This window comes from Arachis ipaensis, chromosome B06 (genome assembly GCF_000816755.2).
Source record: "Arachis ipaensis cultivar K30076 chromosome B06, Araip1.1, whole genome shotgun sequence".
In the NCBI taxonomy this organism is placed as follows: domain Eukaryota; kingdom Viridiplantae; phylum Streptophyta; class Magnoliopsida; order Fabales; family Fabaceae; genus Arachis; species Arachis ipaensis.
Window position 1 is genome coordinate 135,196,140 of NC_029790.2, and position 12,823 is coordinate 135,208,962.

Below are 12,823 nucleotides of genomic sequence, written 5' to 3' on the forward strand. Positions count from 1 at the left end.
ATTAAAATTTAATGAGTGATGTTATAAATCGATTTTTTAATTATTGAATTTTATTATATAAATTAAATAATAATAAAAATTATAAATTTAAAAATATCTAAAATAATTAAATTTTAAAATGGGTTGGAACCAGTGTTCTGAGCAACACCATTCGGCCCACAAGCTGCAAGCTCTCCTTCGTAACGTTTTTTAGCTATTACCCATTCTCGTTGTATTCAGCTGGTCATTAGGGACAAATCATAACCATATTCAGGGTTATTTCCGTCAAAATATCTCTGACTACAAGACAAAAAAGCTCCAGGCAACTTATCCGTACTTAGAATGTGATGTTCCGGTTTTTCTGTCCGGAACACTTGATAATTTTTCTAAAAAAGATATTAGGAAGCTTATCACCTATTCCATCCTACGAATGTGGAACTTTTCCGTTCTAATTTATTTATTTAATTATTTTGATTTAATATAAAAAATATTAAGGGTCAAGATTGAGGTGAAAAGTATGTTGTGAGTGTGCAATTTGAGTAGTTTATAGATGATCTTCAACTCATATTTTTTTTTATTCAATTTTCTTCTGATAAAATTGACATTTGTGAAAAGATTTTTGAGACTTCTTTCTTAATCCAGTCATAGGTAAATAAATTATATCAGTAAAACTGCATATCAGGTAATCTTTTTTTAAAAGGATTCTTAAAACTTTCACAAATATTAGTAATAGGGTCGTACTAATGTAAAGATTCACTTTATAGAAATGCGACCCTCCAACTATATTGAAGGATTTTCGGCCAATAAGTCTTTGTAATGTAATTTATAAGCTAGTGACTAAAGTGCTGGTTAATAGATTACGACCTTTTTTGGATGAGATTGTTAGCCCAACTCAGGGAGGGTTTATACATGGTAGAGGAGCGCCTGATAATATTATTGTGGCCCAAGAAGTTCTTCACTTTCTTAAGCGGACAAAGTCTAGAAAAGGAGCTATGGCTTTTAAGATTGATTTAGAAAAGGCTTATGATAGAGTTGATTGGAATTTTCTTGAGCACACTCTTGAATCTTTTGGCTTTCCTTTTCTAATTATTTGGCTTGTAATGAATTGTGTTCAGGCTTCAAATCTTTCTATCCTTTGGAATGGGAATAGATTGGACAGCTTCCAACCTCGCAGAGGACTCAGGCAAGGAGATCCAATTTCTCCTTATTTATTTGTTTTGTGCATGGAGAGATTGGCGTGCTTCATTTCCAAACAAGTTGATGAGGGTATTTGGGATGGTGTGGCTGTTTCTAGAGGAGGACCTAGAGTTTCTCACTTGATGTTTGCAGATGACCTCCTCCTTTTTTGTAAAGCGAAGAAAAATCAAGTTCAGAATGTTGTGCACACATTGGAGTTGTTCTGCAAAGCTTCAGGTATGAAGGTTAACATTGAAAAATCTAAAGCTATTTGTTCTAGAAATATCTCTAATAGAAGGAAGGAAATGTTGTCTGGTGTTTCTCATATTCCTTTTACTAGTGACCTAGGCAAATACTTGGGGGTGAACCTTAACCATCCTCGAGCTGCTAGGTCTATTTTTTCGGACTCTTTAGAGAAGATCAAGAATAGGCTGGCTAGTTGGAAAGGTCGGCTCCTTAACAGAGCAGGCAGGCTTTGCTTAATTAAATCTGTTGCTTCTTCTCTTCCTATTTATCAGATGCAAGTGACTCTTTTTCCTACTTCGATTTGTCAAAAGATTAATTCTGTACTTAGACAATTCTTGTGGAAGGGAAAGGTGGGGGAGCGATGCTTAAATTATGTCAAGTGGAGCAAAGTTGTCACTCCAAGAAAATATGGAGGTTTGGGAATTAGAGATACCCAGTGTGTAAATTTTGCTTTATTAGGAAAGCTTGTTTGGCAATTACTGCATAATAATGATAAGTAATTTAGACATTATTATTAGAGAGGAGTGTTACTCTTTCTCTTAGGTATTTTTTCTTTGTGTTATGTTCAGTCACAAAAAAAAATTCACTTTATAGATTTTATACAAATATATTTTGTAGTTAAAATTAGTGACATGTGTCCTTTTTTATATTAGACCGAGTTCCAATGTAAATACAAAGATTGTAATTGGAGTACCATACAATTATTTGCGGATTATTAAATATTAATTACTAATAACTCCGTTTTTTTTTTGTGACTATTTTTTTTTTGGTGACTAATAACTCCGTTTAAAATTGATTTAAGCAGTTAAAAATTGTTAAGATTTATTATACTACTTTTTTTTATCAGTCGGATTCACGTAAAAAAAACTTCCAAGCAATACAATAACCCTAGTTTTTTCCGTTTGGACTATTGACTTAAGTTTATTTTTCTTTTTCTTTTTCTAATGTAATATATTAATATATTACATAATTTATAATTATATGATGGTAAATAACACATTTTTTTATTTTTTCTTTACGTCTTTATTCACAACTTTTTAAATGATAATTATAAAAGAATAGTATTCGTATGATATATAAAAAATGGTTAAATATTCATTTATAAGTATATATTAAAAAAATAATTATAACGTGTATTGTTAATTTGTTATAAACATTTTAACATTTTATTAGTTTGCTTTCTTTTCATCTTTACATGGGAACGATTAAACATGTGAAATAAAATTAAGACATTATCACACTTATGTTTAACTTTTATTAATTAACGGAAACTATATATTCTAAGTTTCTAACATCATATATAATTTAGTCAAAGTATATGAACTGTATTTTTTTTCATTAAAATTACATTGTCTTCATTGATAAAAGATGGTTTTAATTTTACTTTAAATAATTTTTCAAACTTATATATCTAGCAATTAAATATTTAATACAAGATTTCAAACAATTTAACAAAATTAGATAGCCCAATTTTCACAGTTTAATTTAAATATAATTTTCAGCCATAAAACATTTTTTTTATATGCAACAAAATTATAGGATTTTTTTTAAACAAAATAAAAAAAATCATTATTTTCAAAAACAAATTATTCCAACTTTAAATATTAAAATACGTTTTTTTTTTTTTTTTTACTTCAGAATAATTCAAAAAGGTAAATATTTGTCTAATGATTATGTCACACTCTTATAAAATGTATGTACTTGTCATTACATAGTCGATACCTAAATAAAAAAACATAAAATATTTTTAAAATCTCAACTATAATACAAAAAATACAAAAATAAGAATGACAACAACTACAACATATTTTTTTGTAACACAAAACGTTATCTACTTTAGACGGATATCAATAGTAATTTTTTTTATTCTTTTCGTCTATTGTTGACCAATAGCATTCAATATTAAATTCTTCAATGCGGTTAAATTGAAGTGGTAAACCAAACGTTAGGAACATGTAATAATTTTAAATTTTAATCCATTTGAACTGTTTTGGGCTTATAATACACGTTTAAATTGATAATTTAAATTTAAATTTGAGAAAGAACACAAGTGATTTAAATTTGAGAATTTATCATTATAATACATGACATAGTCAAACTCATTATAATTAATTATACAATTATTTGACTCAAATAAAATATTAATATAAAAAACATAAAATAGCGTAAAATTAAAATGTTTTTGAATAATCTCAAATAGAAACAATGTAACATATAACAATTAGAATAAGACTCTGACAATGATAAAATTTAAACTTAAGATATCGTATATTTTATCTAAATTTTTCACTATAACAATATTATTAGTATTTTATTTATATTCAAATAAAAAATATTTACATATTTGCTTTCGTTAATTTGTGTATGGGAAGAAGAATTTGTAAGTACGAAGAACACTCAAAATTGATGGAAAAAGTAAAAGAATCTCAGAGCAGAGAGCATGATAGAGTAATAGTTCATTCAGGCAGTTAAAGCTTCAACTGATTCAGTTGGAGTCTGTTAGAGATTACTGTTATAAGTGTCAGGCTGGACTTCAGTTAGTTAGTCTTAGTCTATTAGCTTAGCTTTCCCAATAGTTAGTTAAACACCCCTTCCAACTGTCCTTGTGTATATATAGACTACACTATACTGTAAAGAATGAATGAATTGAATCACTAATACAACAGAACAGAAAATTCACTCTAACTCTTCTCTCTTCTTTCTCTCCTTCTTTTCTACTAAGGCCTGATACCTTTAAGTGTATAATATAACAAATAACTTTTCTATTTAAATTTAAAAACATAACTTTAAAGCAATTTTAAACCTGCATTTAATTACATGTAAAGCAATTTTACACATGCATTTAATTATGAACGTCACATCATAAAAAACAATTACTATTTCATTGATACTGGTCATCCAAAATATATATATGTGATTGCACGATTGTGTAAAATATTTTACACTGTCAGAGCATAAAAAATTAAACTATATTTTATTGGTTTAATTATTCTGTCGATTCCTATAATTTTATTGAATTTTCAATTAAGTTCCAATACTATTTTTTCTTTCCAATTGAGTCATTATACCATATTAGATTTTATAATTAAATCCTTATCGTGGCAAAAATACTATAATTAACATAATATTCTGTTAAACAAAATGAATATGTCTAATACTTGACTTAATATTTTGTATAGTTTAATAGAATATTCTGTTAATTTCAATGTTTTCACAGTAGGAACTTAGTTATAAAACTAGTATTTTTGCCCATAATGTTATTACGGAAATATAAATCTTTTGAAATTACGTCAACTTTGTCTTGATATTATATGTTCCGATCAGAAACTTATCCTTCGAAGTATAGCTCGTTGTCACTCAAGAGACTCCCTCTAAAAGATCCTTGAGCGAATTGCGTACTCTCCAAAGGCTTGACTCGTGCGTTGGACCTACAAAAAGGATTTTGACGCTCAAGTCAGTAATCAATCAACCAATCTTCGTAAATACTCTTTAGGGTTCTTGCTTAAGAGTGAATAGAATTGAATGCCTCTATCACCCTATTTGGTCTGTATATATTGTTACATAATGGCAACCGTTGTGTGTCTGTAAAGCCCGAGATATGCGTCGGCATTGCGAAAGTGTTCGAGATTAGTTATTTTGATAGGGGAAATGATTTGAATTTCAAAGTTAGTTCCGATATGTAGTGTTATATATCTGAGCTATTTGGGTACGAATCACAGCTCCCAAACTTAACTTGCTAGTTGTTTATACTCGAGCAAGTTGGGCTTAGTTTTTGGACGCTATACCTCATGATGGTTGTGAGCTTGTCCTAGTACCCTCCAAGCTCAACACGCGAACGTGTTGGCAAGTTTGGGTCTTTAAGGCACGTGATTTAAACGGATACGAAGATATCGCGCTAGTTATATATGTAAGAGTAAGAATTAACTACAGGCTAGATGCTGTGAAGAAGGATGATCGTACAGGATAGATGCTGTGAAGGAAGATGACCGTAAGAGTGAGAGACCTAATGAAATTTATTTATTGGTATATCTTAGTTAATAATATCAATCTCGTTAAATAATCAATAGGGCCTAGTCAATTACAAATCAACAAATATTTTTGAATTGCATTCTAAACTAATTAATTATCATTAATTAGTGATAATTTATTTTTTAAAATATATAATTATTATTAATAATTAAAATTGTTTAAAATTAGGTGATTAGAAGTTGTTTACCTTTACTTTTTCTAATAATATTGACCTTATTCCTACTTAGATCCACTGATAAGTGGTCCAAAATTTTAAATGCTCTCATCTAAACTTCATAAGGGATTTTTGATGTAATAAGAAGAAAAAAACATTAACCTATTCACATACCTACTAATTTTGACATAAAAGTTCCTAAACTTCCAAGTTATTTTTTTTTTTGTATCCCTCAACTTCCAACTTATTTGCCATGAAGGAGCCACAAAGTTTTTATCAACTTTGCTCTAGGCCCAATCACCTAACCATTTCAGAATGGGACTTTGAGTTCGTGTGAGTTGAAATTTAAAATTTGGGTAGGGTATTTTGGGCTTAGCCCAAGGCAAAATATTTTTTTCTCAAGAACAGATTTAATAAAATACCAAAAAAAGAAATTTAACATGTGGTGTAAGGTATCTAGCACAAGTGAGAAGAGAAAGGAAAAGTAATAAACTTGAGTAGGAGAGAGAGAGATATTTATATAAACTCTAATACTTGTCTAATGTAAAAAATGTATTCGAACCACCTTGTTCAGCATATTAAGAAAAAAAATGGCACTGGCATTTAATTGAATTGTACAGCATGAGAAATTAAATATTTTCTTTAGGAAGACAAACAAATATCAAATTAAGGCTTAGTTAGTGAAAAAAACATAATTTAATTAAGAAACTCAATTTGTTGGCTTTATACACAAGCATGTACATTTTGTAATAGTTGTGATTGTTATTTTTCAGCGGAATGATTGTGTTTTCTGCTCTTTAAAAGGTATAAACCATCATTTATCCAAAGATCAAAAACCAACTACTAATCCTAGTTATGAAAACTATTGCACACACGTTGTTTTCCTGCCTCCAAAGATTGGACTTAAAATAATTCAAACAATTATCACTTGTGTTAGACCTCGTGAATGGAGAATGAATAGCTGATTATTACATATATTTTAATCATAAATAAATTAAACCAAGACATCACAACTATTGACACCCATCCGAGCAGTGTGCTCATGAAAGATTTTAGGGATCAATCCCTTGGTTAATGGGTCTGCTAGCATATACTCTGTTCCTATATGTTCTATGGAAATCTGTTTTTCTTGAATTTTCTCCTTAACAACTAAGAACTTGATGTCTATATGCTTCGATTTTGCCAAGCTCTTATTGTTGTTGGAGTATAATACTGCTGACTTGTTGTCACAGAATATCTTTAATGGCTTTTCAATGTCATCTACTATACGAAGCTCAGTGACAAAGTTTCGCAACCATATGCCATGTTTGGTTGCCTCAAAGCAAGCAACATATTCTGCCTCCATTGTTGAGGAATCTACAAGAGTCTGTTTGTTAGACTTCCATGCAATAGATCCTCTAGCCAAAGTGAAGATACAGCCTGAAGTTGAGCGTCTACTATCTTGGCATCCCGCAAAATCGGAATCAGAATACCCAATGATCTCCAAATTTTCTGATCTCCGATAAGTGAGCATGTAATCCTTTGTTCTCTTCAGATAACGCATTACGCGTTTAACAGCTATCCAATGATCCATGCCTGGATTGCTCAAGTATCTACCCAACACTCCCACTATAAATGATATATCAGGACGTGTGCAGACTTGAGCATACATTAAACTCCCTAGTGCTGATGCATAAGGCTTATCATACATTGTTGTCCTCTCAAGATTATTTTTAGGGCATTGTTTGAGACTGAACTTGTCTCCTTTAGCTACGGGTGTGTCCATTGGTCTACAATTTTCCATGCCATATCTACTTAAAATCTTTTCGATATAGTTCTTTTGTGATAATCCAAGAATACCTTGAGAACAATCTCTTAGTATCTCGATTCCTAATACAAAAGAGGCATCACCAAGATCTTTCATTTCGAATTTGTTCGATAGAAATTTCTTAGTTTCATGCAACAAGCCTATATCGTTGCTGGCAAGTAGAATGTCATCAACATATAAGACCAAAAAGATATATTTAATCCCACTGAACTTGCGGTATACACACTCATCTATGATATTCACCTCAAAACTATATGAGGTAATGACTTGATGAAACTTGTGATACCATTGACGGGAAGCTTGTTTGAGACCATAGATGGATTTCTTTAACTTACAAACCATAGATTTTGAATCACCTAATACAAAATTTTCTGGTTGTACCATATACATCGTTTTATCAATGTCACCATTGAGAAACGCTGTCTTTACATCCATCTGATGTAGCTCCAAGTCAAAATGAGCTACTAGTGCCATTATGGTTCTAAAAGAGTCTTTCGATGATACTGGAGAGAAAGTATCTTTATAGTATATGCCTTCTTTTTTAGTAAAGCTTTTAGCGACTAGACGAGCTTTATATCTCTCGACATTACCCTTGGAATCCCTTTTGGTTTTAAATATCCATTTACAACCAATTGGTTTCACACCCTCAGGTAATTCCACGAGATCCCAAACCTCATTGTCTTTCATAGACTTCATCTCTTCTTTCATGGCATCGATCCACTTTTCAGAGTTAGAACTTTGCATGACTTGAAGAAAATTGATTGGATCATTTTCTGTCAAACCAATGCCATCCTCATGTTCTTGGAGATAGACAATATATTCATCCGAAATTGCACTTCTCCTTTCTCTTATGGATCTCCTTAATGGCACTTCTTGAGGTTGTTGAGCTTGCTGTATGGGTTGGGTTTGAGGAGGATTCTCATTATTTTTCTGTACTGTAGCAGTATCTTGAGCAATAACAATATTCTCATTGTTCTCTTGTACTGTAGCTGGATTTACAACAGGATTCTCATTGTGCTTTTGTACAATAACTGTATCTTGAACAATAATAGGCACAAGGTCCTGATCATTGTCAGTTATAGAATCCTCATCAAAAGCAACATTCCTAATATTTCCTTCCCCTCCAAACTCAACATCCTCAAGAAATCTCGCATTTCCCGTCTCAAAAATAGACCTTGATGCAGGATTGTAAAACTTGTACCCCCGTGAACGCTCAGCGTAACCAACAAAGTAGCAACTAATTGTCCTTGAGTCCAATTTTCTTTCATGCGGCCTATAAGGTCGCGCCTCAGCTGGACATCCCCAAATATGCATATGCTTTATACTAGGCCTTTTCCCAGTCCAAATTTCATATGGGGTTTTGTTAACTGCTTTGCTTGGCACCCTATTAAGGATGTACACTGCGGTCTTTAAGGCTTCTCCCCAGAGTGATTCAGGCAAGGAAGAATGACTAATCATACTTCTCACCATGTCCTTAAGAGTTCGGTTCCTTCGCTCTGCAACACCATTCATGCTAGGTTTGCCTGGCATAGTGTATTGCGGAACAATACCACACTCCTCTAGGAAAAGAGCAAAGGGCCCAGGACGTTGCTCTCCTGAACTGTCATATCTTCCGTAGTATTCACCACCACGATCAGATTTGACAGCTTTAATTTTCTTTCCAAGTTGAAGTTCAACTTCAGCTTTGAAAGACTTGAAAACATCCAAGGTTTGGAACTTTTCATGAATTAAATATAGATACCCGTAACGAGAGTAATCATCTATGAACGTAATAAAGTACCGTTGTCCATTCCAAGAGACAGTAGGGAATGGGCCACATATATCGGTATGTATTAGTTCTAAGACATCTTTAGCTCTCTCGGCACCTAATTTCCTTTCGTTTGTCCTTTTCCCCTTTATGCACTCAATGCAGACTTCAAAGTCCGCCAAATTTAGGGGTTCGATAATTCCATCCGACACGAGCCTCTGAATTCTCTGTTTAGAGATGTGGCCTAGGTGTTTGTGCCATAATGATGCCGAATTCTCATTCAGTTTTTGTTTTGTACCCGTTTGCAGTATTTCATTATTATAGGAATTTAAGTTAAGCCTATATAGATTATCCACCAAATGACCAGAGCAAATATTATTCGAATTGTAAAAGAGACTGACTTTATTGTCTCCGAATGAACAAAAATAACCTGATTTGTCCAAACGAGAAACAGAAACCAAATTTCGTCTAAATGACGGTACATAAAATGTCTCTAATAAATCCAAGTAAAATCCACTCGTGGAACATAATCTAAAGGTTCCTATAGCTTTGACTGCAACTATATTGTCGTCTGCCACGTAGATGTATCTTTCAGCATCACTTGGCGGTCGGCTCAACAGGCAACCCTGCATAGTGACACTTACATGAGTAGTAGCAGCAGAATCTACCCACCAAGTATCAACAGGTGCATAACTTAAACTAGCCTCAGAACAAACGAAAGTAAGAATTATACCCTTCTTTACACGCAAAGTGGCATATTTAGTACAATCATTCTTCATGTGTCCCACCTTCTTACAGAAGAAACAGGTTGAAACTTGATCCTGTTTCTTAGCCTTTTTTCTGTTGAGAAGGCGCATCCGCAGTAGTATCACGCTTTCTTTTATACTGAGAAGATAAAGCCATGTGAGCACTGAATTTCTTAGTAAAGAATTTCTCAACATCCTTTAGGAACTGTTTGGCATCTTTATCCTCAGTAATTGAGCCCCGAAACGCCTCAGGAATTGAGCGTTTCATGATCATAATGCTCATTCGATTGGATCTCTCCCACTTCTCTATTTTAATCTCATTGAGATTTTCCGAAGTGGAAGTGGGTTTCTCCTCTCGAAGTGCTATATCCAGATCCATACAACCGAGGACAATCTCCACGGTATCCTTCCAAACTTTAAAGTTTGTACCATTCAGCATAGGAATACTGCTAATTTGCGCAGAAACATTGGTAGCTAAAGCCATAGTTTCTAGATTAGAACAAAAAGAACATGCAGTAAATATTAGTTAATTAATGGGTAAAAAATCCATATTGAGATATCCAGCACAACATTAATTTTCAATCTTTGGATAGAAAAATTAACTGTAAGTGATACTCTCATTGCAGTAATCAAATATTGTCAAAATTCCTGTCACACATTAAGTCTTTCTTTGGACCGACTTAATGTGCACATGGAAACTTAAACTTCGCAACCTATTTATTACCGCATATATTTTCTATTAATTGGCCAAACAATAACCTTCCTTTGGGCCGATTATTAACCGCATAATTAATAGAAAATAAACAGAAGTGTGCAATGCTTATTATTTGGCCAAACAATAAACTTCCTTTGGGCCGATTATTGTTCGCATAAATAATAAGTATTACTTTATTCTTAATTGGTTATACCCAAACATGTATTTACTATCAATATGTGTATGTAATTCGGCCAAATATAGACCTTCCTTTGGGCTGACCAATATTCGCATGAATTACATATCATCATATTCCTAATGTTTTGAATAAATTAATTTTCACAAAAGAGGCGCATAATGTTCAATCAATCTATTTCAAAACCAAATCTTTATAAAACAGATGGGTATAATAATCCTTATATCCCAAAAGGATAATCTATTAATTTGTATTAAATTAATAGCACAGAGAATTAAAATTAAAACAATCATAATAATACTCTATTAATATTTTAAAAATAAATCAATTATTATTATATCAAAATTGGATATGATAACATATATATTTTGAAACCAAATGCCAAGAGTTCATATACGGTCACAATGAACATAAATATTATGAATGCCATATCATATAAAAGAAGGTAACCAAAATATGCTTGTTATAAGCACGCAATAATATATATATGATGTTACACGTATATATACAAATAATTGCAATCCAGGGCGTTTGCGTTAAAACAAATAATCTTTGTGCTCGTGGATCAATACCAATTATATATGACACACATACATATATCGATCCAAATAAAATAATATAACGCTGATATTTTTTATGACTAAATCATGGATGGCTCTGATACCACTTGTTGGAATAAATTAATTTCAATAACTTAGATCATCCATATTGAATCACCAAAAATATATATATATCATAATGCGGAAGCGTACCTGAATTCATAAACATAAATCATACGATTGGAAGAGTTTGGATCTTGTGGTTTTTTGATCTTCCTCAACCAAAGCCTTCTGTATTCCTAGGAGGCTGAACTGCAACTCTTTTGATGGAGAAAGAGTAACGAAGGCGGCTTTTGGTATATTGGGGACCGAAACCTGAAGGTTTATTTATATTTGAGCATGGCACCCATTAAACCCTTAAACCCAAATAAAATAGTATCTAAAGCCCAAAAGATAATATATCTAAAATCCAAAAAAGATAATTATCTAAGGAACAAAAAGATAATATCCGGTTTTATTCTCATTTAATTCCAAATCAAAAGTAATAATGACTTATTCAATTTAGCATTTATAACAATAAATGAGATCACCATTATATAAGTCATTTAATTTGAAATAGCATAATTTGTGATTATAATTAATATATATATTGTCCACAAATAAGTTAGAAAATCAAATAATTTCCTAACATTATACACAAGCATGTACATTTTGTAATAGTTGTGATTGTTATTTTTCAGCGGAATGATTGTGTTTTCTGCTCTTTAAAAGGTATAAACCATCATTTATCCAAAGATCAGAAGCCAACTACTACTAATCCTAGTTATGAAAACTATTGCACACACGTTGTTTTGCTGCCTCCAAAGATTGGACTTAAAATAATCCAAACAATTATCACTTGTGTTAGACCTCGTTAATGGAGAATGAATAGCTGATTATTACATATATTTTAATCATAAATAAATTAAACCATTTAAAAAGTCCTTCAGTGTTTCAGTAGAAAGCAAACCACACACATAAACTAGTTTTGGGAGCTCAATCATTCTGTTTTTTATTTATATACATAAGAAAAAACCTTGTTATTATCTATTGTATTTGCATTTCTAAGGCCATAGCTTTGGCTCAACCTGTAGATTCTGATACATAATAAGGATGTACAAAAAATAAAAAGAATGTGAGAGATAATGATAAAATTTACGTGCGTTCGGCTGGTTTTTGTTTGAATAAAATATTTGTTCACCACCAAACATGTTTAGTCGCTGTATACCATGTAGATTAGTAATCTATATGTGAATAATATATGTGAATATTGGCCTTAGCTCAAACCTTCGTCTAATCCTGTGCTCTACCAGACCATAGTGACTAAACATTTTTATTTGAAGGCACTCCTTGGTGCTGAATAAGAGGGGGAGGGGGGCGCATGGGCCATGTTTTTGTTTCTCGTGGTTTTTTTTTTTGATTTTTTTTTTAATTTAGAGAATTAACTACGATCTAAGTCACCATAAGTCAA

The 12,823-nt window shown here is 31.9% G+C and overlaps 1 protein-coding gene across 2 annotated transcripts in view; it reads right to left on the bottom strand.

Annotated features, from left to right (window-relative positions):
• The window catches only part of LOC107605632 (ubiquitin-like protein 5), a 25,375-nt gene that overhangs the window by 1,812 nt on the left and 10,740 nt on the right, over nt 1–12,823 (bottom strand). Inside the window, exon 2 of one of the 2 annotated variants that reach the window (XM_021105322.1) lies at nt 5,759–5,761. The exons of the other annotated variant lie outside the window; for it this stretch is intronic. The gene's annotated coding sequence lies outside the window, so the exon portion shown is untranslated. The remainder of the gene's footprint in view (nt 1–5,758; nt 5,762–12,823) is intronic. 2 annotated transcript variants of the gene reach the window in all.